Genomic DNA, 24,309 nt, shown 5'->3' with positions numbered 1-24,309 from the left:
GCCAGCCATGCAGCTATTCACAGTATATACCTTCAAAGGAAACCTTTGTTCCTGCCCCAGTGGAAAGCAAGGTAGCCTGAATCTTAGTTTGTGTTTTACCTGGCGAGACTCCTCGAATGCTGACAATAATTTGGGCCAAATTGGATTTGTGGACCTTGATGGTGCAAGGCAATAATGGCATCAGTTCGATTGAGTAAGAAATAAACGTACACTGACTAAACAAATCACTCTTCTCATTCTTGTGCACAGCCTTGGGCATTTCAAAAGGTTTCCAAAAGAGCCACAATAGCTCATGTCAAGGTCTGAGCCCTGTAGAACCAGAAACATAATTAGTTCCAAAAGTAGATGGTCCCTTCAGAAGCTATAAAGAAGTGCTGCCATTATTCATCCTCTCAGGATCTCTATCTGCCTTTCAGCTTCCCCTAACACCTGATGTGAAAGCCACAACAGCAGGAAAATGTTGTGGGGATGAAAGTGCCTTATGAACCCTTCTTCACCAAGCAGACTACGTAAACTGCCCTGCAAAATCCCGCTTTCATGCTGTGAGTTCACCCCCAGCTTAGGTTCAACATGAAGGTTTAAAGAGTCTATGCCTGCCCCTTTCCTTACCCCTACTGCAGGTGGTGCATTAAGGACAGCTTGGAGATGGAGATGGGGTGAGAGGTGCCAATGCTTTGGCTATTTAGCAGCATCATAATAGGCCACAGAGGAGCAATGCTGGAGCTGCTAAGTTGTACCAGGAAGTAAGCAGGCACCTGGCCTAAGCCTGAATTAGGCACCAAGGTGGCTTTTCTAGTGCAGGAAAGACTAAGGAAGAATCCAGCCCCCTGTGGATCCTAACTACACACATACTGCAGTTACTATAATGTCGTTCAAACAGACATACCATTGCTGCAATTTCTTTTGCTGCTGCAATTTACGGTTTTATTGAGATATTGTCCAGAAAAGGGCTATACCTGGAAAAAAGCATTATATCAATATTGGAAACTGGTGCTATCCCCCAGGAACCCCAAGGACATGCTGCTTATTCCTGTGTCATGGGATGAACTGTTAGAAACCAAAATAAGCTAGAGCTAAAGAATTTGCAATGGCTGTATGTGACAATGATAGCAGCAGCAGTCCTAGTGACAGTCCAGATGCAAAGGGCCAAATTATCTGCTGGCACAGGTGTTCCCACTGGCATAAAATTGGCATGTCTCCAGCCTGTGGCAATTTACACCAGCACAGAATCTGGCCCGTGTCCTCACACTAGCAACCCTGAGCTGAGCTCTCATATAAAGTTGAGGAAACAAAAGAAGAAATTCTTGAAAGGCGGTAGAAGAAGAGTTTGTTCCTACTTGTCTAATGGAAAACTTCCTCTCATCCTACAGTAGAGGTGTTATTTCCAAGTTGGCACATAGCAGATACCTATTTACAATAGGCATTATTCTGTCATCCTTAGGTGACTTAATCCCGTACTCTGCAAATAGTTCCACCGAAATCACCACTATTCTCCTGCAGCACCTTCTGCCCTCTGATGAGTTCTCTACCTGGGTTCAGGTGACACCTGAAAAGTTAGTGCCTCCATGCATGACACCTGCAGTGAGATTTTCGGTGATGTAATCTCTACAATGGTTGGATAATGGAGAGAAGAATGGAGAGGGAAGAAGGGAAGGTAGCCCTTTGATGCTCAATATTATCTGTGTCCCCCGACTAGCAAAAAGAGTGTAATCCAGTGGCTGCACTGCCCATAGTACCAGTGCATAAAGAGTGCCAAGACAGGTGGAACGTGCTATATGAGAATGGTTCTGGCTCCTTCAAGCACTGAGCCCGTTGTGAAGAAGGCATATCAGTGCAAGATTACTACTCTGTCTCCACAAGGAATGTGAGTTGTTCTTGCCCTCAAAATCCAACAGATATAATAACAAATACCTTAAACAGCACACAGTTTTTATGCCTCTGCTAAGTCAGCTGCTGAACATACCACGAGGTGTTTGCTTCACTTAACACAAATGGTGAGGGGTGTGCAAAGGAGTCTGTTAATAAAAAAGGGACAGATCCTCACCTGATGTAAATTGGCATAGCACCATTGGAGCCAGTAGAACTATGCCAATTTACGGCAGCTCAGGATTTGCCTCAAAGTTTTCTGAATGATTAATAACCACATATTTTTTTCTTTCCACTGCTCTCTTTTTATCACTTTGTTATCTCTTTTGCTGTTTGGCACTGAGAATGCTTCTGGGGCAATACTTTGATCTAAACTCAAGCACTCATTTAGGGGAAATTAATTATACTTTGCTCTTTAACAACACTTAACAGGTCTGATTCCCACTGGAAGATGACAACTAACTTTCTTCCATGTAGATACAATAAAATTGCTCACTGTAATCTAGTCCCCGTCCCTACCCGGTTGTGTTGTTGCGCTATTAGCCAGTGGCCAGCAGAATCTCCACTCATTTCATGTTGGCACACTGTTGTGCATGTCCTTGACTTATTCAACCCTTTAGTTTATGGCTGATCAGAAGCTGATTCCTCTGGCTTCCTTGGGCTTGCTTTCAATATTTAGGGCCAGATCATCAGCTGGTGTCAATTGGCATAGCTGCATTGACTTCAGGACACTGGTTTACCCCAACTGAAGAACTGGCCCTAAGTAAAGTACTCTTAAAATGTCTGCTATCCACTTTCTTCCTCATTGTTATTTTTTTTGAATTCTCCATTGTCTATGATTAAACTTTCCATGGACATACAAGCCTGGTAAGCATTGTTTTAATTTTAAACAAAAAAAATAAGCTCTTTCTCTCTCCAAGTGGAATTTCCCAAGATGAACCAGGTTCAGTATTTTCATAAAATGTATTTGGATGGAGTAAGCTGTGTTTAAATTATCATTTTGTGATGTGAAGATTTAATTTCATGGTGGAATTAAGGTTGACATTTCCTTTTTATTTACACAACACCAAAGGTTAATAAGGTTACCATAAACTTAATCTTTGGTAGCTCAACAACACTGTATTTCAGGATTACTGCAAAGCTGGATTTTAACTCTTTTAATCCCATTATTGTTGATAACCTTATCAACACAGGACTCCACAACAGAGTATGTAGAGACACCCTAGAACTGTACAGTTCAGTTATGTTTGACGAAGGAAGAGCTGGACAGTTGCTTGGTTGGTGTCTGCAGTGAGTTTCACAGTTTGTATTGAGGCTGCAATTTTGCTTTTAGATTCCTTATCAGAGAGCTTTGCCAAGAAAAACATTGGTCCATGACATACATTGGTGGAGCAATGCAAGGCTGCACTAATTCACTTCTCCTTTGGGGCAACTGCACCAAGAATCAGACCTCTAGTCTGGCAAGTTAAGATACAGAAACTTATTGCTAATTGCTGTGTTTACAATTCCCAACCTCTTTGCAAGCACCAACAATCTAACCGCATCCTCTTGAGTGCACCAAGAGATACTTACTGGCAGTAGTTTGCCAAGGTTCCAGTCTGGCTACATTAATTACTGTTAACTTAAGTTTTATGTATTGGGTAGAAGCTTTAGTTAACTATTTTAAGGATTTAAACAATCTTTCTATGACATTAAAGACATAGCACCCTTAGTTATATGCTGTCACAAATCTCTATAATATACTTAGTTTGGAAACACAAACTGCAGGACATTTATTTGTGAGCTGCCAAATATAATAAGACTAGATTTCAAAATATTCACACCAGAAAATGAAGGGCTATGTCTTGCCATTGAAATAAAATAAACCACCTAACAAGGTGGCAATGCTCATTTTTAGCACTTTTCACTGAACACTTGATTAAACAGAATAAACAAAACTTCTTGCAATGTATCATTATATCAACCTGTTCAGGCTTTATAGAATACATCTTTGTTTTACAATACGGCTTTGAAAAAATGGCATTTATTCAGAAAATACATAAATGATTGTATGACATCAAACAACTATGCTCCAGACCTTCAGTGGAGATGCCCCAGTTAACATCAGTGAGGGATTTGGTCCTATATTTCTAATGGCTATGCGTCAACCTGCTTAAGTGAATGGACTTCAGGACACCACTTTAGGCCCCACTTCATCAGAATGTTTTAACATGCTCTTAACTTTAAGCATGCACTTAAGTCTCATTGAAGTCAATTGGACTTAAGCACTTGCCTAAGTTAAGCATGTGTTTAAGTGCTTTGCTGAGTAGGGATGAATTACTGATTCAGGGCCCCAAAACCCATCATATTTGTATATTGTATTAGACTGTCACAATTTATAATGTCACATTTTGGGTGTTTTCTGCTTTTTCTATTTCTGCAGAGCTGGCACCATGACACCAAAATTGAGCCATAGACTGACAGTTTTTAAGCAGAATTCTTCTCTGAAATCACAGCGTTGGCATCTTCGTTGACAATCTTAAAAAGATGCGTAAGATTAGGATTTGCATGGATGTGGAACCTGAAATACCCTGTCATCCTAAACTTGTTCTTTTCAGCCAGAGCAGAAGTGCATTCATGGGGTAGTGTGGAGAAGTTTCTTGTTCTTGACCTATTCTGTGTATAAACAGAGGCTACCAAGTTCCAGATATGTTAGTGTTCCCTTTCATAAGAAATAAATTACCTTAAAATAAAAAAGGAAAAAATGTCATAGAGATTGCTTGAGCAAAATTCAAATTTGATTTAAAATAAGGAAAATACATGTTGTAGGCTAGGCTAATTCCCAATGGATGTTTGTTCGCTTTAGAACGCTACCATGCAATTTGGCTCTATATGCTATAAATGGCAGACTCTGTTTATGTGAAATTGCCAGAACTGACACAGCAGAGTTTCTTTAAATCAAGATTTCAGGTTGTTTGGCAGAACTGAGTGAGAAGCTGGCATGGTGCATACCCATACTATGCCTTGTTCCCCCAGAGCTCATTGTCGGTCTCCTATTCTCATGAGAAAGTCAATTAATCATATTCATTTTAAAATAAGGGGAGGGGAATCACAGGAATCTGTTTTGCTTTTCCCTTAACCCCTTTTTACTCTTCATTTAGCAACAATCATATTGGAAAAAATAAGCTATGTTGTTTTCTTTATAGGACCCAAAACTTCCGCACAGACGCTTGCAGCAGGATTGCAGGAATACAACTATAGTCTCTGAGTCACTGACCTGTAGCTTCAGGTGATATGCAACTAAAGCAGTGGGAAGTATCCAAGATGAATCACGAACAATACTGGCATTGTGTCCCTTCATCTGCAAACATTTCCTTTATCTTCATGTGACAGTTTTGTTTGCATATGACATATTATACTGGGCTTGATTCTAAACTCAGATATGCATCAGCACATAACACCGTTTCTTAAATACTCACTGGTGAGTCTATTTCCATAAAATCTATAATGACTTTTCCAAGGTACACCTTGATGCACATCTCTATGTCTGAGATTAAAATCCAATTTTTAAAAATGGGGTCATAGAGTCAGGATCATAATTCAGATAATCTTTAAGGTGCCTAAATGTGCTATTTGGTATGTTTCATAAACACCCAAGCACCCTGCAGCTCTCAAAAGTCAGGCTACTTTTAGATGCCTAAATATGAATTTAGGAGTTGAACTTCAGGCCCCAGTTTATTAAAATCTTGACATAAATGACTAATAGCAGATCAAATCTGACACCTTCTTTTCTGTCATGTAGAGACGTTTCCCTCTACTCATGGAGTCCTAAAGATACCTACCGATTTACTTGCCCTTCAACATTTCCTAAGCATGACCATGAACCTCCAACTCAGGAGGTCTGCACCTTTGGAACACATTCTTAACTGGCTCTATAGGTTACTGTGAAGCAAAGTGTGCTGTTCAGAAGAAAATATTATGGGAAGAAATTTAAGTGTATGAAAATTTGAAGGGTACAGGAAAGGTGGATGCAAAGAAACTCCAAGAAGGTAATTGACTGAAAACAGCAAAACACAAACTGATGGTAAAGCCAAATTATTCTCTCACATCACAGTACAGTGGAGAAAAAATCCAGAATTAATCCATTTTCACCAATGGAGCTAATTTGGATTTACTCTGATGTGAGAGCAGATTTTGTCCCTAAACAAGAAAACACAAAAAAGCATTAAAAGCAGTTCCTTTACACAAAGGGTAACAAATGTGTGGAACTAACTACCAAAGCCAATAAAGACTGAACATATTCCAAAAGGAATTGGACCGACACTTTAGAGGAAAGGAATACTAAAGGATACAAACCCTAGCTAAAGTAAATAGGTAGAAGGAAGGATGGATTCATACAGGTCATATATCCTAAATTACTGCTATAGTGCTCTCTCCTGCCCCCATGTCTTTATCTAAGCATAGTAGGTTTGATTTCTCACTTTTTGTATTATATATGGTTATATTCTAAATAAATTTGGCCAATTTGCACGCAATTTATAATATAACACATGGAGGATCCTGATTCTTCTTATTTACATAAGATTTATATTATCCATACTGGATTGGGGAAGAAAAAAACTTTAGAGCATATGGGTAAGTCCCACTGAAGGAAAAAGAAAAAGAAAATAGCACAAAAGTGCCTTTTAGATTGAACTGGTTTTTAGGATTATTTTTGAATGCCAAATTTATGACAAACTTCTCATAGGTGAGTGACTATTCATTGCCACACCAGTGTGCATGTTAAAGCTGCAGCTGATTGCAATAATTTCAGTGTCCATGATGGAAACTTATGCAGCCAATAAAATGCTGGACTTGGCTTTATTACATCAGCATCCTTATCATAGGTAAAAATGAAATGTTACTGATCAAAGTCTCCAGTGTATTAGACAATAGATTTTGGTGAACATCAGACTGGTTATGCCCTCTTATTCCATGGTCCTTCTAGAACATATTTTTCTTTTGGCAAACGCAATGAAAATTTCACCATCTATTTAGGTTCATCAGGTCACTTACTGAGTACTAGCATTTTTTCCTGCAAACACATATTTATTTGGTTGAATTTCCCCTTTAGAATATGAGTGTCCTAATAGGAAGCATGTTTTGACGTTGTCACCATAGATCCATCTTTTGAGCACTGTAGCTAATTCTCCTTGGCATGTTAAGCTTTATAGTGTGTCTCTTTTCCCCATTGCCTGAATATTTCCCATGGTTCCAAGAATAGAAGATATGGATACAGGTACAGATAGGGTTCACTAACATAGCTGTGTATGAACTCAATCATTTCCAGTGTTCAGTATGTAGATAGATGTTGTCTCACATTATTGATGCATAATGCATTGTGTTGGATGGGAATCTTGCCTGCTTTCCTTTTATGGTTGAAAGGAGGCATCCAGGCCTGTATTTGAAATCTGTGCACATTTCTATCAAATCACATGGGGAATGAATGGTTTGCACTCTAGTTTCTTGTTAAATAGTATGCAGCCACTGCAGCTACATCGACATGTCAAGGATCTATGGGAGTAAAAAGCATATATAATTTTTTAAAATAAATTATAATAGAAATCCTTTTGCTCTAATTTTGCAATGCCTTTTAAAGTCTCTAGGCCAGATCCTAGCTTGGTATAAATGGCATAGCTCCTTTGACTTCAGGAGAACTGCACAGATTTACACTAATGGATAGTCTGGCCACTTATTTAAAAATAAAAATTCCTAGAGGATGGAATATGGTTCTAACCTCTTGGCCCCTCACTGCTCTTGCTGTGGTACATTGATACTTGCAAGTTAAGTTCTATTTGGTCAGCTACAAGTTTGATTCTTAATTGTGTAATACAAAGCCCGCCGTCAATATTTTAGAAAGCCATTTCTCACACTTCTGAGCAGCAAAGGGCCCATCATTAAGAAGGCCAAGCCTTGTCAGCATGAGCTGCTGACTTCTAGGAAAGAAAATTCTCACCTAATCACTAGCTCTGGAATTAAGCTCAGAAGAGAGGTTTTAATAGGAAAAGAGCAGAGCTATTATGCTGTGCCAATATTTATGTTTTGCAATAAATAAATATGTGAAATATTCTAAATATAATTAAATGTGGTAATAGGTAAAGTCCAAAAGCTCAAGCAAATTTTTTGTTTGTTTGTTTTTTTGCCTCCCAGCCTATTCCAGATCAAATTCAATCCTGCTTCCTTTATATTTCTGTTAAACACACATTGAATCAAGAAGACTATAAGCATGAGTAAAGTAGCAGCATGAGTGGCTAAACGTTCAGATGGACATGAAGATTAAATTCCTACTTTCAAGAAGACTTGTAAAAAATAAAGTTTTGTTTGTGGCTTTTTGCCCATACTCTTTGTGATGCACAAAGGAGACCTGAATATTGTTTTTCTCTTGCGTCAACCTTAGAAATACCAGGGTTTGTATATCCATACAGAGGAACTGTATGAATGACTGAAGACCTAGTGTGTCATGACATCACAAGAGACATAATGGGATTATGACATCATGAGAGACAAGAAATTGAAACATGAGCAGTTGAAAGGGGAAATGCTTTTTAGTCAATCTGTGTAAAAATCTTTTTTTTTATTTAACTCAGATTTTGACAAACGTGGGAGAAAAGCTCTTGTTCTTAATGATTAAAAAAATCTCTGCCTCTTCAATTGATGTCTGACAAAGCTCCCACAACACTTCCTTAGTATTTCCCCAAGTCCTCTAGGAAAAACAGGGAATTTAATAATCCTGACATTTCTAAAGCAAAATACGAATTGATAATAGGCCTTTTGTATATATCACAAAAGAGGGGAGAAAAGGCACATGCACATTTTTTCCTTTGCAGGTCACCTTTAACTACTATAGCAGGAAGACAAAACAGTTATCTCAATAAAATGGCAGCTGCAGAACTGTATAATTATAGATTTTAAGGAAAGGTTGTTCTACATCATGGCTGAAGAGGTCATGTGCTTAGAACAACCGTATGAATTACCTTTTAAAGTATAACTATTAAAATTTTTGTTTCCAAAGGGTCTAATGTATTAATGAATCAAGTCTCATGGCTCGTTTCTGTTGCCATTTGTCTTTTCAAAAAAATCTATAATGAATAATGACAACGATGCACTTTTAAAATACGAATTTTTCATCAACCAGTAACTTGGTAAGATAATGTGAATCCTTATAAAGACCTTGACATTTGATAATGTGATATGAGTCATATCAGATCTACATTTGCTATGTAAACATTCATGCAAGATGCAACGAGATGCTTCTTTTTGGTTACTGACTGTACGATTAAATAATCTTCAGTTCTAGTTCAGAATATTACTGGATCTCCCATTAAAAAAGACCAATCCCACATGATCATTTTGCCATTGATTTTCAGTTATTTAAAAGACTGGTTTGAACTCCAGATATTAATGAATTTTTTGGTATTTTCCTATCTTATCAAGAGAACTGTTAATATTACAAACAAAGGTTATGAATCAGCATTTTTTAATATTAAAGGAAAGTCAGCTAGAGTATTTCAACATTGATTTCATACCTAATGTTTAATAGTTTGAAAGGGGTATACATTACATATAAATTCAAATAAACTATTACAGAACAATTTATGGTGACAACTGACATTGAAACAGATAAGAGATTAAGATGGATATGAGTTTCTACAGCGCATCAGAAATATATTCACTTGGACAGAGTTACATGGAAACTTTAAAAGACAGTAATGGCCCTACTTCTTTCTAATGGCACAAAATATCAGAGAAATACCGGAGTCATTTCAATTTCATAGAATCATATCACAGAATTTAGAGATGAGAAAGACCTCTAAAATTCAATCTCCCTGACAATGCAGGATGATTGTTCCCTGTAGTACCTTTTCTAGCAGTTTGGCCAATCTAGTTTTAAATTTCCCAAGTCAAGAGGTTTCCCCTTGGAGGCTATTTCACTGCTTTCTATAGTCTCCAATTGGCTAAAATGGGAGCAGTATTGGGTCCACTTAAAGGAAGTTTTTCTTGAAATCCAGCTGGAATTTTACCTTTCTTAATTTCATCCCATGTGTCCCAGACATGCCCTTATGCACCACTCTGCAAAGGCTCTCTCCCTTCTAGAATGGAAATCTTGGTTATTTATTGCTTTCATTTATACCATTGGCTCTCTTACTTTTTACTAATAAATCAGTCCGTCCACCCCTTGAATTATTTTTTTCTGTTCTTCTTTCATCTGCCTCCAACTGGTCACTATATTTTTGGAAATATAATCCCCAGACTGAATGTAATAATCCAAGTGAGATCACAAACACAGCTGTTGCATGATTTTTCCTCTCTGTTTTCTGATACAATATCTCTGCACATTCAGCCCCAAATGTCATTAGTGGTTTTTCCTGCCATATCATTTTGCAAAGTAATGTCTAATTTACTCTCCACTATCACCTCTAGGCCTCTTACAGCTTTACACTTCTCCAGGATTCTTGCTCCCTTTGAATATGTGTGTTTCAGGCTATTTCTCCAGAGTTGGTGTGAACTCTGATTCTTTTCCAGTCTGAGTCCTTTTGCTATTTTCCACCTATTACCCTAATTTCTCTAGGGCCCACTGTTTCATATTGTTTCATTTCATATCTATGGATGTTAGTTATATGATAAAATGCACACTAGACCAATGAAACATTTGAGTTTTGAATAACTTTGGTTTCTAAATCATAAATATAAAGGAATGTAAGGTTCAGGGGAGATTCTCTAATAAATGTTTCCATATTTAAATGTTTGAGGGGGTAAAGGTTGAAGCCTGTAACATTTTGTGATGATCTGTAATTGGTGTTATGGTTTCAAAAAAATGTTAGCAGATAATATAATAGCTAAATGTAATAAATCTCTTCTTGTTGCTTTATAATAAAATGTTACATTTTAAAAAAGTGATACAGAAGCCCACTGTATAATTGTATACAATGCTTACAAAACATAAAATTCTAACTGTATAGCTATACAATAATGGGAGATTTAAATCTAAAGGAAAAGGCCAGTTTGTTTAGTCCTTATGAAGCACAATTAAAGGTGCAGAGGGATAGATGACAGATTATGTGTTTCTTGAAGAAAATTATCTGAATCTTGGCAGTCACCTAGGCTGGTGAAGTGCAATTAAATATTATAGAAATAACTTGAGCATAAAATCTGAATGGCTAGTGTCTGTTCCTACATTTTATGTGAACCCTAAATGCCCTTTGAAATCAGTGAGGCTCTTGGATGCATCAGAAAGCAGGATTGGTCAGAAAGGAATAAAACCTACCTAACCTGATGCAATCCAGCTATTGTGCTGTACCTTGTGGTATGACCCTTGCTTTTGAAAAATTTGCCTGTGGGAGGAGGCTATGGAACATAGATAACAGTCTAATCCTGCAGTCCTTGCGGAGGTCAGTGGGACTTTAGCCTATGTCGGGACTGCAAGATTTTTTTGTTTGTATCAGCCTTATAGTAGCAAGATCCATTTTTCATGTATTTGCCCTTCTGTAAAGTGTATTTACCTGTATCAGAGAGGTGTTTGTTATGGGAGAGGGTACATGAAATCAGATTGAAGTGCACATCAATTAATTTAAGACCTGAGTTTGCAAACACTTACTACCAAGGGCAGTGCTAGCTACTGTGAGTAGACCAATGCAGCGTGTTTCTTTGACTGCAATGGAAAATAGAAATGAATTCTCCTATCTTTAATAAAGCAAATCTTCTCTTGGGACATATTCTGCTTTCATTTGCACCCATGCAATTCCTATGGGATTACACAGGCTTAATGGCCCATTCCTGCAAAGGGTTGAGTGGTCTCACTTCCTGTTGAAATCAGTGGGAGCTGAAAGCATTCAGCATCTCTCAAGAATGGCTCAGCAATTTGTAGGATCAGACTTCTAAGTCAGGGTAGCATTTGATTGTTTTTATGGACTTACTCCTAAAGCCAGTTACATTTACAAAAGAAGGCCCTGATCCTTCAAAGAATTACACACCAGTAACTTTAGTCACACAGTAGTCCTATTTACTACTCATATGTGTAAAGTTACTCATAGATGCAAGTCTTTACAGAATTAAGACATTTACATAACAGATTAAACTTTTGGTGGTCAGGGTTCACATGTAAAACTAGTGAAATAAATGCTATAAATTTTGTTAAAAACCTTTGGAACTAGGACCCTCTCCTGTCCACAATGAAGTCAGTTGGTGTTATGCCGTTGACTTGAATGGGAGAATTGGGCTCTGAATGCTTTAGCTGTATACATGAGTAACTGTGTTCCCACTAAAAGTCCCACTGAAGCCAAATGTTCACAGAAACAGGCCCTTTGTATGCACAGCTTTTTCTTATTGACGTGTTGCTTGGAAGTCAAGCCTAGCTGATTTTTATGAGTTTGGATGTAAATGTGTGTGTGTCAGATCCCAAGAGTTACTACTGAAACTCAAAGGTTGTTTCTTTAAGGAGGCTGTTGGGAAATGTAATGCTAGCAGCCTTTATGCAATTGAGCATTTAAACAACATTTTCCGACTAATTTTGATGACCACACCTAATATTTCTCTGATCAGACTTTATATTTCAGCTGTTAGTAAGCACATAACATAGCAATCCACTAAAGATTTTAGAGGGAAAAAAATCTACAATCATCAGAATGTTAATTTAGACAATGACAAAGAGTACATGCATTAAAAATGCATCAGCCCTATCATTAAGGTATTATTCGGCAGAAACAGCTAATCATATTAAAGAGAAAGTAGCTATAAGAAACAAAGTACAACGAGATGTTTTGCTAAGCTTATATATAGGGATAAAACTAAGTCCAATCTTTACTGCACAAGATACTCAACCAAAACAAAAAAGCAAACAAAACCACATCCTTTGTGTGATGAAAGGGGAACTCATGATAATACTCTAAGTCATGACTCAAGGGGAAATGTCAACTAAAAGCTTAGATCAGAGGAAGGTTTATAATACAAACCTGGCATTTCAATTGCTGTTCTTGCAGCAGTTATGAACATAGGTGTGTGATGGTGCTAAAACTGACTATCATTTAGCAACTGATCTTAGCTTTCTGCTTGACTTTTTAAAGTGCAATTTCACATTATTTCTGCAGCCACTGAACATAAGAAACTACAAATAAAAACTCTGCTTTAAAGTGATATTAGAGAACCAAGATGATCACAGTGCTGTTATCAAAAGAAATGTCTAAAGAATAACAGATCTGCATATGTCTGTGTCACAATGAGAGCTCCACTCTCTGTTGAAGGGTAAGAGTCCTTTAGCACTTTGAAATAATTAAGCAGAACATAGATGGTCTTTCAACTGCTATGCAAGAGAGAGAAATTCTTGACGAGCCCCACCTTATATGCGCAAATTCATCACCACTAAAATTTTGACTATCATTGTTAAAAATAATCATCATCATAACTGAGTATATGGAAGGCTCCATCCTAAAATATCCTATTTCATCACCACACTTCTGTGTTTGCCTAAAATGGCTTCTAATCTAATTCACTGCGCTCACATTTATACATGGGTAGCATCAAAAGAAGTGGCATTATCTATGCGTTTGAAGAGGGAAGGGGAAAAGACTGGGTGGATTATGCCAGACTCCCCGCTATTACCAGTTTAAAAAGAAAAAAGGAGAAAAAAGCCCGTGGATGAGTGCGCCTGCGTGCCTATCTAAGTCTCTGTGTCTACTGTATGTGGAGTGGGGCGGAGAGAGAATGAGCTGGAAGTTGAGGGAATGAATGCCATGGCTTTGATTTCCAATCTGAGCTCTGCAGTTTAAAGGTTAACCCAACTTCCAGCCAGAACTGTAGCTGTGCTGCTAAGCTATGTTGGCTGGAATAAGTGGGCTGAGTGTACCTATTTTGTCCAAACTATGCCCCACCTTTGTTACCTTATAAAACTGGGAAGTTTAGCCCTGCAGCCTATTTTTTTCACATCAGCCTGCCCACCTCTCGCATTTCAGGCTATTCTATTCCATACACTTCCTGGGATAAGGCCCCTACATGAACTTTCCCCTTCTGTGTAGCCGACAGGGATCTCTTTGCCTACATTTGATATTACATGAAGAGATCAAACTGGCAACCCCAGCTTTGTGGCTGTGATACACTCCAGAGAACGTTAGGGCCACAAACTATAAACCACAAACTTAGGGGCTGGGATTTCTTGACTGACAAAAGAAGGAAAACGTGAGCTTATGCAGCCAGGCCATTTGTTTTACTGTCACCTAAAGCATAAATGGTATTGGGAGACGAGGACTTCAGGATTTAGTTCAGCGCTAGTAGTAAAGAAAGCGCATTTTAGCACTATTCACCCTTTGCATACCCAGCTGCAGCTGAGTAAAGACTGCTTATTGTTACACGGTAAACACGACAAGACATTCAGGCTCAGCAAGTGCCAGCACCTGTATCCAGCTGAATAACACATACAATGCAGTTACTCTACAGATTCAAAGCTTGTGCAGGACTGATCAGTGGGGAATGGCAGCCTCTGCAAAGAGGTTATCTCCTGAAGCAAAATAGTTGATCCCCAGGATAAATCATCCAACTGTGATTTAAAATTTTAATTTCCTCCCTCTCTTTCTAAAGCTATGCGCTTTTTGCTGTTACATATTATTGTTAAAAAAAGAAAAGCTCTTAAACTGGCAAATACATTTGCACAGTTCTAGCGCTGCATCCTGTTGGGAACTTATGGAGAAAGGCTATTGATGTTGATTAAGCATTCTAGATCAATCACTACTATAAGGTCCAGCATATCCCGTGGTTCAGTTAAATAGGGTTTGTTGTGATTTCTTTTAGATTTAGGTCTCCCGCCCAGGAATTTTCTGACATTCCCCAAGAATCCCTTCTAATGAGCCCTTGCTGCAGGTTTTAACCCGGACAGAGTGCCCCGGGTGCGATGGACAATGGCCTTCCCTCAGCACCGATCGCAGAAGTATCAAGCTGGACAGAACACCTTTCTCTCCTCTCGTGTGTTCTCTCTGAAAAGGGGAGGCGGCTTTCTATTTAAAAAGCAAAGCAAAGCAAAGCAAAGCGAAGCAAAGCTAGGCAGTGCCTATTATGCTGTCGCCATAAAAGGCTCCTTCCAAAAGGACCCTACCTCCGTTTCCCTACACTGGGCGGCATGCATCAAACTCTCGTTTTAGTCCAGAGAAGGTGCTGTGAACAGCTCGAAAGCGGCCGACTGGGCTAGAGGCACCATGGCAAGAACCGTGACAGGCTAGCAAGAAAGTTGGGATCCCTGAAGCGTGTGAGCGGGACAAAATCCGCTATCGCCTTTTGAGCTCAACAAAATTCAAACTATGTGACAACCTCCCTCCACTCCCCCCCAAAAAAAGACCCCGGAAGGGAAAAATTGTTTTGCCTTCTTGCGTCTGCCTATTATTTCTTAATATGACATTTCCCCAAAGGGCTCTCATTCTGGCTGTGGGTGGTGGTTGCAGAAGGCGACAGACTACACCAGCAGTTTGCAATGTTAAAAAGGGGAACATGGGGATATACTTTGACTTGGAGGCGGATTTGCTAAAAAAAAGAAGTTTGCGTTGTTCTTGTCAGGAAAGGGTTCTAAGCGAAAGTTGGCAATTTAGGCTGGAGGTTCATTTGCTTAATTAAGGGAAAAGATGAAGCGAGAGGATGAGCAGAAATCAGAAAATACTCTGCCATGGGGAAGTTTTAACTCAACAGCAAGTTCCCCGTCCATCGCTGTCTGGCTGTACCTATATGAACGCTCCAGCAGGTGCAACGTCTTTGGGTAGCTGCTCTTTAGATTAGCTCCTGTCACTTGAGTTCCCCAGGAATTCATGAGACCTGTAGCCTTCTACTGGAGGCCAGGAGATCTTTTTGGAGTGTTTATTTGCTCCTCTGCGCTCCTTGCATTAGAAACCGGGGGCTCTAGGGCACTAGCTGGGGTGCTAGCTCTGGCCCCATGTTGCTTCTTGCCAAGACCAGGGCTTGACAGCGTTTCCCATGTCTCTGTCATTAGCCGGAAAGGTCGGGGTTTGTCTTCTTTTTGCCCAGCTACTGAGCTGAGGTTCCCTGAACCCGTAGAGGAGGATTAGAGCGAGAAACGTCCCTGGCGGAATTCAGGCGATGGGTGCGCTATGCGGTTCGGGACCCCGGGAGCACCACTCCCAGGAGAGTGCAGCACGGGGGGAAGCGGGGGAAGCTCTACTGTGGGGTCTCTGACACCAGGGGCCAACCCCATGGAGAAGCGAGCCCCCTCGGCTGCCAGGATCAGACCCTATGAAGGAGAATAAAAAACCTGCTTCGGACCCATGTTTGAAACGTTACAATGCACTGGCAGAGTGGGCGGGAGGACTGTGTGTTCTGGGTACTGATGCCCTGCGAAGTGAATTTGCACAGGCCACATAGTGCCTAGGCTGCTTGCTTAGCCCGTGGCTAGCCAGACCCACACAGGGAATAAAGGAACCTACGTGTAACCCGATCATCAGCAAACAACTGCTTGTGCCCGTCCTGGCGCAGCTTTGTCACGCTCTCTCTATGCTGGGTTCTGCACTGCACCAGGGATCGTGTTTCCCTGATCGCCTTCTCTAAGGGAATCGGCGCAAGAGGGATCCAGGGGTAGTTCGAGTACTATCCAGTGAGTCTCCAGTCTGGGTTCCCTAGGCACCCAAACCTCCCACGGAAACCGATGTAATCTCCAGTAGAAGCCAAAGTGCAGGATGCCTACGCAAGAGTCGCGGGATTGGGCCCCCCTCTGAGCTCGTCTAATTGTCTTTCAGCCCCGTTCCCAGCCCTCGACACCTACCCGCCACCATCGGGAGACCAGTCAGGCAGCTCCCTACAGACCCCCTGGCAACCATGCAGCTCCAGCAACAGATTACAACGCCGATCTCTGGCAAGTCCCCTTTTCTCCCCCGGTTTCGGTCGCGGGAGGTTTTCTCTCCTCCCTGCCTACCCAGGGCCATGGCCTGGCGCTCTACTAAGTGCTCAAACCAGAAAGGCAGCTCAGTATTTCACAGCATTGATGGGGAGGGGGTCGCGGACACATGAGGACAAAGGTCATAGACACATCCCCATCCCCATCCCCCTCGACTCGGCACTGTCCCAGCCAGACACAGGCTTGGCGCTGCAGCCTCTCACGCTCACAAGCTTTGGGGAAAGAGAAGCCGTGGGGAACTCCCCTAGGATGCACAAGACTAGACTCATCACCAGAGTCTCCTACCCCTGCCGTGTACATAGCAACCCCTGGGATCACCTAATCACAGACATAGAGACATAGCAAAGTGCAGGAAAAGATTAAAAAGGGGCTACCTTGGCAACTATAGTAGATTAGGAGCCAGCTGCTGGGCTGGGGGCGGCCGCTGCCTGCCTGCCTGCCGCGGGTACTCTCCTCGACTACGCGTATTCTTAAGCAATAACAACGTAATCCGTATTATCCACCCAAGAATACCCGTCACCGAAGAGAGTCAGAAATCTGCTGAGGCTGTTGCTGCTGCGGCTGCTGCTGGAACTGCTGCACCGGGGCAATAAATCCATAACTATATTTCCCCTACAGAGGAAGGAGAAGGAGAATCCACAGAGTTGCCGACTGATCCCGTCCCATTATCCAATGGCTGCTGTACTTCCAGTCCTGTAAAGGCAGAAGGGAGAAGCGAGCATTTAATACACACGCCTGCATCCCCTCTGCAGTACTGCCGCCTTATTGGGGCAGGCAGGCTCTGGTAGACAAGGTGAGAAGGAATTAAATAAATAAAGGTAAGGTTGAATTTACCTGGTGATTCCCTGATTTCTTCCTCTGTGCTTGCCTGGCATCCTATTCCCATCTGTGTCCTCCATTAGTTCTCTCTGGGTGCTTGGAATAGATGTCACTCACAGCAACAGATCCCTGTGAAGGAGATGCACAGTTAAGCAAACAAATATTACAAATCTGTTTGCTTAGGTGGCTTTGGGGGGAACTCAGATAAAGAAGCAGCTGCCTGAGAGAATTTCATCTGTGCATTTGGAAATTCATCTTACAATTCCTGACTTACACTCTCCCACTGCATCATCCATTAAATAAATAAATAAACAAACAAACAAACTAGCTAACTAAATAAAAGCATTAGAGCTCGCTACGATTAGGCACTTCCTTTCAGGCCTGTCGGATGAGCTAACATCTAAGGCGAAAAATACTTCCTTTCACCCATGTGCCTGGAAAGAGGAGAAGATCCGGCACTATTGAATCGACAAGCTGGTTCCGTTTGAATGGGTTAGGTATCATTTTGTAGTATCCTAATGTGTGATAACACTGTCGCCGTTCTAATATACACTTTCCACGTATTACTGTGCAACTGACGAGAACACCTCCATAGTAACACCTTATCACCTCTATAGTCCTGCAAACATTGTAAAAAAAGTTATTCCCAAATTGTGCCTGAGATTCTGACGGTCAGATACAGTAGTTCTGTTAATTTTCTGTTATCAACATGACTCTTACCGGGGGTGGGGGCTTTGTTTCATGATCCTGCTGCGGATACTGTGATAATAAAGGTTTATTGTTCACCTACCAAATAGAAAGGATATCTGAAACGTCATTGCACAATATACTTTGCATTTCAATGACGAAGTTCCCGATTTTGTTTCACCCAAGCTGTTAATATTAAGAACAGCGTCCTTCTAGAAAAGGAAGGGGCTCTGAAACATGGTAATACAGTTAAATTCTGCAAATTGTGTGGGTACTATACACTTCTTCAGTCATGAGTAATTATGCAGCATGCATGGCTCTTACTATCCAGTGTGTTCTGTCACTGCCCAGCTTGTTGATCCGATTGCAAATGAAATTAACATAAAATGTTTCCAGTTATTCCAGATTCCTACTTTAACATTACTTCTTGGCTTTCCTGATATATGCTTTCTACAAACACATGCAAGAGGCTAGCATTTTTTGTGTATTGTTACACAGACCGTTTCCTGAATGAATGAATGAATGAATGAATGGAAAAAAATAATAATAAAAATGAACACGACTTTGGTAGCTACATGAAAACACGATTTCCATTCACTCGTCTACATTGTAATCTAATTTCGGCGGACTTTCTAATACACCTTGAACAGAAGAGGCTCTGAGGTTGCATTTTAAATGGCAGATAGAAAATAAATAATAAACAAATGATCATTTTCCCTACTGTAACATTTAAGGCTACCTGACAGATTGTTCTGGCATTCGAGCTAAAATAACTGATGCAGCGGGTTTCCTTCAACTTGAACAAAAGCCGTTTGAGAAAGTCAAATGCAGCGGTTCATGAAGAAAACATTTCATAGAGTTAAAGCTGGACCAATACTCTTTGAAATTCGAATAAAGACACAACTCCACAGTAAAGACCCTCGAATAAAGACCCTCGCCTCCACGAATGCATCAATAAATAGACAGACGTCCAAACTTTTTTCGAATACAATTCTTGCACAAGAGAAGACCTGGACAATGCGAATAACGTTATAGTTTCCCTTAGGAGATTGCCCCCCTCTTTTTCCGATGCTTCAGCACCCCTTTCCACGAATAAAGATCTTTCCTAAACTTGATCATGCAGCCTCCCCGGTTTAACACTCCAGAGCAGTGATTTCCTTGCTCTGAGCCCCCCCCCCACCGCCCCCCGCTATACAGCACCTACCAAAATGGTTGAACGCATTCAGCACCCGGAGCTAGTGGACAGTTCAGTCCTTGGAGGCTCCCGGCAGCGCCAGCAATGCAAGTGAAAGCTCTGAGCACTAAGCAAAGCTTGCGGCTGCTTCACTGGGGCAGCCTGACTTACGAGAACACCATTTCCTATGAGACCACTGCCTCTGGGTGCATATTCAATTCAAACCTCCTTAAACTGTCGGATCTCACCCCACCCCACCCGTACCTCCCCCCCGCAAGCCAGTACACAAATACCCACTCAACACACTAGAAATAAAAATCCCCTGCCATCGCTGGCATTTTGCTGATCAACTCACACCTTTGCTTCTGCAGATTGTGGATGCCCTTAGCGAAGCTCGCGTCGCTATTAAGTACCTTTGTTCCTGGATTCTTGAAAGCCATGTTTATTCGAACCTCCCTCCCCGCTTCCCCACAGTAATAACGGGAGGTGTTGGAGCCCCCCAGCCAATGCCCCTTGAAATATACCGGGAAGGCACCTCTTCAAATATCGTTGCAATGATTGGGGGTTGGGGGAATGGGGGATTTAACAATTAGGCAATCGGGAAGAGAGCTTTAATCCGAGCTGGAGAGCTGCCCCGTTTTGCCAAACAGAGCGAAATTCAGGGGAGGGGGCATATCAATCAATAGGGAGACGCGATGTCTCTCTGTGCGGAAAATTATTGTGAATTAGGGGGTTCGCAGGCAGCGGGGAGGGGGAGAAAGGGAAGGTTTCTCCTGGTTAAAATGCTGCCTCCGTTAAAAATCTCTGAGATTTCTCTCCTCGCCACAAACCCAAGTAACTGCCACAAATCCACCTCTATTGAGAAGCGCTTACCCTTTAAATCCAGGTTTCAAGCAGAACTCCAACTGTGTGTAAAACCAGGGAGTCATCTGATATGTGGCGGGGAATAGGCTCTGGGCAGCAGAACGTGGCTTTCTCTCCTGGTGCCGGATTACTGCGCCCTGGGAAAGAAGCCCGGCGCCTCTGGCTGGCCGTGCCCAGTTGCCTTCACACATCGGCGGCTGCTGGTGCTTTCCGAGTCCCCGGCGATCGCCTTTCAGATGATGTGGGCTTCCAGAAAAGGAGTCGGACGGAGAGGAGGGGAAAAAATGGCCTAATGCAATCAAATCGATCTGATCTACACCATCTGTCGCCTGCCACTACATGCAAACGTTAAAATGGGAAAACGGGAGACACTGACAGCTCAAGAAGGTTGGTCTGCAGAGTTCATTTTTAGCAGAGCATAACTGGGTATGGACAGCATACAGTTACCCAAGCTGCTGTTAACCATCCAGTAGTGGATCCCAAACATGCTAACCGTGGATTAATTGAGGAAGACCTGACGTGCAAGCTTCATAGTCTCTTATTCATGACTTCCCAATGGGAAAGGACCAATGCCGTGTGGGACTATGGTAACATACAGTCAAAAAGCTGCTAAGAAAATGGCTCTGTGTTCATAGCACCTCTCTCTGATAACAAACATATGTCGACCAGAGCCGTTTAGCAGGATGGGGGAAATGAAATTTTCTTGACCAGGGTTAGCAATTCCCATCACTTGCACTTAAAGAAAAGTAAAATACAGCCTGTAAATCTAACAGGCTTTAACATGTTTGTCTCTGGATTCCCATCTAGAAAAGCAGAACACTCCTCTTCAACTGGGGGATAAAAAAAAAATCTCTTACTTCTTCTTACTGTGATCAAAGTACAGCCATAACAAGTATTTAAAAACGCAGCGATGCTAATTTCACCAGGATTGACGCAAAGTCGTTTTAATGCCAGGAACCCTTTTGACTTTTTCCTACGGGAAAGGCTTTTGGGCAAGACATTTCCGATCTTTGAAATTTGACATAATCTTAGTTAAATATGATTTCTGAGGGAGGGCGGAGAGATGGTATGTGTGAATGTGTTCAGATCTGCAGACACTCTTGCTGCCAAAACTCCGATTTGCTCGCAGTTTCTCGTCTTTTCCGACTATTTTAAAATATATAGATAGAGCGAGCTGAAGAGAATATACACCCCACAGTTATTTTCTGTTCTTGTCTCTAATAAATTCATCGCTAACAATAAAAAATGTTCCCACTGACCAGAAAAAAAACTAATTTTTAAATTATTTTAAACATAAATCAAATACAGTCTGGGATGCATTTATCTGAGGAAGAATTTAGAGGGGGAAAATAAAAAACAATGCAAATAAGATAATTGCTGTCCACATGCGTAGTGCTGAAAGGAAAGCTTAGACAATGGGCACATGCGCCCAGACTTATTAGCACTGAATACGGCAGTTAGTGATTTTATTCTCATCGTACAGAGTCTACACGTTTCTCCTGTCAGCGCTGGATCATCAGGAAGCTCCTGTTCATTTCCACCTTTACCACAGAACCAGCAGATAATAAATAAAAATGTAAATAAACAATCATCAGAATGTCTGAATGTAAATGTAGCAGTAAATTTGCGTTTAGGGTAATTCTGGAGTTAACTACATGTGTCTTCTGGAAGTTTGTGTTAATCTCTTTAGAATAAAGCTAACAGTTATGAATTAGATTAGCCTTGAAAATGTAGCCTAAAGACAAATAAAACAATTTACCCGATCTTTTGTTTCAGTATCCGTTAATTAAGCACTACTGCCTAACTACACAGCATTCCTGGGTCAGAGCCACCGATCCGAGCCTAAAATGCCTTTATCATCATTTGCGTCCAACTATTGCCCTCTGCAGGTCATGCTCCAAGTCCTAGGCAAAGCAATGGCACATCAGAAAGACACGTATGGCAATCGCGTTATTTTAGACTTTGTCCCCGTATTTAAAGAGGCAACTTTTTCGCATTACATTTGTTTCCATTTGGACTTTTATAGCTTGTAAATCAGGGAACCCATGTTTTAGAAGCAGGTGCTCTTTGTGGGTTGCGATAGATGAGAGATTTGTTACTATTCAGCATCTGTGGGCCTTCAATCTTATGCCCTCCTTTCACTTCTGGACAGGGATCCAGAAAAAGCCAAGGTGCTAGTTTCGAACTTTGTTTTCTTAGTACAGGACAAGAAAGCTCTCTGGGCAAATTCCCACTGGATATCTCAGGAAAAGGGATCTCTTTGGGTATCTCAGGAAAAGGTGGACATTACACACAAACAGTGTGAGATTCCTCCTCGGGTCAAGGAGCTCTTCCGACTTTCCGAGTGCCACTGGGAACTTTCTCCCCATTAAAACTAACGTTTGTCAGATTCACTCCTAGAGAATTCGCTTGGCAAACCAGGCAAGTCACTAAGTTAGCCATTCTGCCTTTAGACTGGACAACTTAGAACTGCCTCTAGAGAAACAACAGAGCTTGTCTCCCAGCCACTCAAAGAAGAAAGTTCATTGCCTCTTGTTAAGAAATCATGTCATATTTCTGTAGGGAAATTTCAATAATTTTTGATTCTCCGTCAGGTATGATTTCCTCAGTGACAGTTCGCTGTCCTTCAGACCTGTATTCCCCATCACAACAGAGCACTCAATCAATAGCATGCAAAATACCTCGCTACAGTCATAGCAAATGCTAAAGCAGTCTAATTATTAATTGCGGGGCTAAAGATAATTTAATAGCATCTCTCCTCTATAAAGATCAGTGGTACGATAACAAGCCTTTCCCCCCTTTGCTGTCAAGTTTGAACAAATGGCTATAATAAAATTCTGAAATAACAAATAAAAATATTGATGGTGTGATTTTTCTTTAAGAAAGTACCTCTGCCCTCACAAACTGAGTGACAACATTCAGTGAGAAGCAGAGCATAATGATGTCACCAAAGCGCAGCAGGCCACTTGCTGGAAAGAGTCCAACTGTGCCCCTCAACACTAAAAACAAATTGCATCTTATTATCTTTTATATTCCGATCTCTTCAGAAGCATCAACTTATATGTCACACAGGAGCTGGGAAATTATGCTACGACTACAATATTATAATCGTGGCCAAGTCGCAGACAGTCCAGGGGAAGAATTCCTCCATGTTAGGGAGTTTTTAATGTTACCTTGCCTCTTGTTTTGGAGAAATCTTTATTTACCCTACACAGGAAGGAAGATGTCTCCTATGACTTTCTATCTTAAGTACTGGAAAGATGCATCGCTAGTGGGCGGACCGCTCTCCCTCTGACTTTAACTAAATGCAAATATTATTCCCGGCTTTCCCGCCATACAATCCGCACTCTATGATGTAAAGATCTGGTGAAGTTTGTTCCTATGTTCGCACAGGCAATCTTCCCCTAGCCTCCTAGCAATTTAACTGTAATGAACTTCAAGAAAATGCTCCCACATTCCGCTTCCTTCTCATTTGGTATTTTTACAAGGAGAGCAGAATATGTAAGGGGAATAAAATGCAACCTTGTTAGGAACTTTCTATAGTCACCAAGTTAAACAGCCCTTTGGCCTGCGGAGAAGTACATTCCAGTTTTGCCTCCATGTCCATTTGGTAACGTTTGACATTCAAAACTGATCATTTTGTTTAATGAACTTTCTGCCCTTACGGGTGTTTTGCTGTGTGCGTGAGCTTTAATCACTAGCTTTTCAGTTCCGAGTTCTATTTTCAAATGCAAGGGAAAGACGCTGCTTTATAAAAATGCACCATCTCCACAGATGTTTCAGACAAACCGGCGGAGAGACGCTCATTAAGGCGCTATAAATGCCTTCGTTTGTGCTGCTGTGAGAAGTTGTGTGGCACAATACCAGCTAATGATCTTAAAACGGGGAGCGCGTGTTGAGAAGGGCTATCGCCCTAGTGCATCTCCCTAGAGAGGCCACTTGTTCCGAGATGCAAACTGCGCATGGCCCATTAGCCCAGCGCGTCCCCAGAGGGGGGAAACAC

At 41.2% G+C, this 24,309-nt stretch overlaps 1 long non-coding RNA gene across 2 annotated transcripts; it reads right to left on the bottom strand.

Moving 5' to 3' along the window:
- Positions 1 to 3,815: 3,815 nt before the first annotated feature.
- LOC115656197 lies at positions 3,816 to 21,971 on the bottom strand. Of its 2 annotated transcripts, none has more exons than XR_004001593.1 (3): positions 20,316 to 21,971; positions 17,597 to 17,710; positions 3,816 to 17,455 (listed from the first exon to the last, which is right to left on the bottom strand). It is a non-coding gene; the product is annotated as an uncharacterized LOC115656197 (long non-coding RNA). The 2 variants fall into 2 exon arrangements; XR_004001594.1 differs by lacking the exon at positions 20,316 to 21,971 and adding an exon at positions 19,473 to 19,573.
- Between the last annotated feature and the right edge of the window lie 2,338 nt (positions 21,972 to 24,309).

The sequence above is a fragment of the Gopherus evgoodei genome, chromosome 8, assembly GCF_007399415.2.
Source record: "Gopherus evgoodei ecotype Sinaloan lineage chromosome 8, rGopEvg1_v1.p, whole genome shotgun sequence".
NCBI classification, from domain to species: Eukaryota; Metazoa; Chordata; order Testudines; family Testudinidae; genus Gopherus; species Gopherus evgoodei.
The sequence above is the reverse complement of the archived record's forward strand: the minus strand, read 5'-3'. Positions and strand labels throughout refer to the sequence as shown.